This window comes from Rhinolophus ferrumequinum, chromosome 6 (genome assembly GCF_004115265.2).
Source record: "Rhinolophus ferrumequinum isolate MPI-CBG mRhiFer1 chromosome 6, mRhiFer1_v1.p, whole genome shotgun sequence".
Lineage (NCBI taxonomy): Eukaryota > Metazoa > Chordata > Mammalia > Chiroptera > Rhinolophidae > Rhinolophus > Rhinolophus ferrumequinum.
In genome coordinates, this window is record NC_046289.1 from 3,510,165 (window position 1) to 3,513,060 (window position 2,896).

At 48.6% G+C, this 2,896-nt stretch overlaps 1 long non-coding RNA gene across 1 annotated transcript; it reads right to left on the reverse strand.

Moving 5' to 3' along the window:
* Window positions 1–403: 403 nt before the first annotated feature.
* On the reverse strand, window positions 404–2,379 carry LOC117024118 (uncharacterized). Its single transcript, XR_004423310.1, has 3 exons — window positions 2,284–2,379; window positions 1,460–1,669; window positions 404–602 (listed from the first exon to the last, which is right to left on the reverse strand). It is a non-coding gene; the product is annotated as an uncharacterized LOC117024118 (long non-coding RNA).
* Window positions 2,380–2,896: the final 517 nt, after the last annotated feature.

Sequence of the window (2,896 nt, forward strand, 5' to 3'; positions counted from 1 at the left end):
GCAACGTCCCTTCCCTGAAGGCCGCATCAGGAACAGGAAGTGCCTCCAGGGTGGGATTTGATACTAAAAAAGAGGTTTCCCGTGTATGTTTCATCATAAATAAAGAGAAGACAACACGGACAACCTCTCCTTCGAGTATCGAAGATTAGCACTGATTAAAAAAAAACACACACAAAATAAAACTGCTGAATCTTCACAGACGTTGGTGTCATCTCCAGATTTTCCTGAGTCTACGCTACACTGGGTAGCCCAGAAGTCATGTGTCATATAAGTGGAAAGTCTGACTCAAGTGGCCTGCAGTGCTTTCTGGAGGTCAGCCAACAAACCCTTTAAGACTTGATACATGAAATATTTCCACCAATACAGAAAATAATTAGCATATAACCTCTCTCCAGGTATTGGAGCTTTCCTGATGGTCGTCTCCTGAAAATGCCTCCAGCAATGGTTTGCATCCCGAGGTCAGTGCATCAGGTCAGAGTTTGTGAATAAATCCCGCATTCTGTGGTCAGGAAGCAGGTAACGTGGTCTTCTGAGGGCTGACACCCTGGCCGCCACATAGAATTGGCTAGAGGTCCAAACAGTCTTCTAGGCAAGGTGTGATTCTAAAGACAGGTATCAGATATCAGGCTGGCTGTAAGTAAAATGAGTGCCCACTACAACCTCTTGCCAAAGTAAGCAGGAAAAACTGGGATCAGAGACAGGACTCCATCCTCCAGATGAAACACCACTTAACACCTTCCACCATCTTCCATTTCATTCAGTAAAATTAAGGAATAAAAACAAAGTTTCTTTTCCTGAAGTCAGTTCCACCAAATGTTTGCACCGACTCTAAGTTGGCTTTTCTGTTTTGCTATAAAACTCCTTTAACCATAATTTTTTTATTGTAGGGGAGAAATATTGGTATCTCCAGACTTTTTTCATTTCAGTAGGGATGTAGGCCAACCCTGATAGGACTGGGGAGAGAGGAGTCCAAAATGAAGGGAAAGAAAAGTCCAGGTTTCCTCTACCAACGTTCTGCAGTGTGCTGTCCGCACTCTCCTGAGCTGGCCTCTAGAACAGGGGACAGTCACTGCCCATGCTGCCCCCCACCCCTGTGCGATCTCCCTTCTGACTCCTGCTTAACCACCAGAGGGCCCAGTCTGCATGAACTCGGCAGCCGCCTGCCCGGGATACCAGAGGCAAAGACGCCCTCACCACCGTCACATTTCCTCATCGTTCTCTCTTTCGCCTCAAGGCCCGCTTCAGGTAGAAGGAGTGGTGTTTTGTGCCTTCGCTGATATGAAAGATTGGTGGTGCTATCCTCAGTGCCATCATATCTCATCAAACAAAGTGGGGTTGAAGTAGAAAAACCTGGCCCTCTCTGAGAACCCAATGTCCCTCCCACAGATGCCACACAAGGGCCCCAAACCCAGAGGCACAGCCTACTGGCACCAAAACAAATGTACAGCCAACAACCTACCTCTCGGCTTTAGAGCTGTCGGGGCACCACTTCCTTTCGAGCAGGTCGGTGTCACCTCCACAGTGATATCCTCCTGAGTGGGATGGGCAGGAGTGTTAGGGTCCGACACAACGTGCAGAGAGGAGGAAGTGCATAGCTGGCTCTCGCACCCTGGACTGGGGCTGACGACGTCTGTCTTGTCCCAGAAGTCTTCCCAGCTGGCTTTTGATGCTGAGGAGGGGTTCACAGGGATGGTTTGTCATTAGAGAAATGAATACGCCTAAGGAAAGCTCTCCTCGAGGACCAGAAAGGATCACCTACAGAAACGCAGCCTCCTCGCTGACGTCAGCATTGCCTCCTAAGGCTGGAGTGGATAATGGTCAGTGGTCTGGGGGTGTCCCTGGTGAAGCACATGTCCTAGAGCCTGCTCATTTCTCCTAGACCAGGGTTGACAACAAAGCCTTTCCCTTAAATTTGCATAACATCAGGCATTCCTCCAGATTTCACATAAACCAACTCCAGAATTCTTGTTAGCAATAAACAGGTCCTACCCAAGACCAATTCTAAGGACCGCTTCCCCACAAGGTGTCATCTTGATCTCAGGACTACCATTTCTTTCCAAAGAAATCATTATGTCCTGAACACCCTGGTCAACGCCACCCATATCGTCTGTTCAGGGCATGCCTGCCATGCAAAAGATAGTCACCTGACATGGGCTGGGCTAACTCCAAGCCCATCACTGAAGGTGGCAAAGACCATCCATCCTTTCAAAGTGGGGCTGGATACTGAACTAGGCTGGCCATGTATTGCCGATCAGAAGACGAATGTAACCACAGACAACCTACCTGCATGTTCTGGGGCACGGAGCTGTCATGAGACCACCGTCTTCCTCCATGTGGCATCGCTTCGGGAGTCCTCCTAAGAATGGATCAGAGATCGCTGGTTAATGGAGTAGGTGGTAAAAGTCAGAAATACGGGACAGGAAAAACAAAAAAAGAAAACAGGAAATACGGGACAGGCTTTGTAGTCAACCAATTATTCATGTCCACAGCGCCCCTTCCCTGAAGCTGGGATCTGGACCAGAGGGCCTCCAAGGGGGGATCGGATACTGGAAAAGGGGTTAACTAGGTGTGTTTCATCCTCATTAAAGAAACACACCTAGAAAACCTCTCTCCAGGTACCACCAATTGACACTGACAGGAACACTAGTTCTGTCCCAGACTTGCCCTTCAGTCCTGGACATCCTGTTAATATGGACTGGACAAGGATGTTAGTAGAACAGGTGACATTAGTCATAATGCAAGGCACAGGCTTTGTGGTCAGCCACTTATTTCTGTCCACTGGATGGGAGCTGACAGTAACCCCCTTCCCTGAAGCTGGGAGCTGGACCAGAGGGCCTCCAAGATGGGATTTGATACTGGAAAAGAGGTTAACCAGGTGTGTTTCATCCTCATTAAA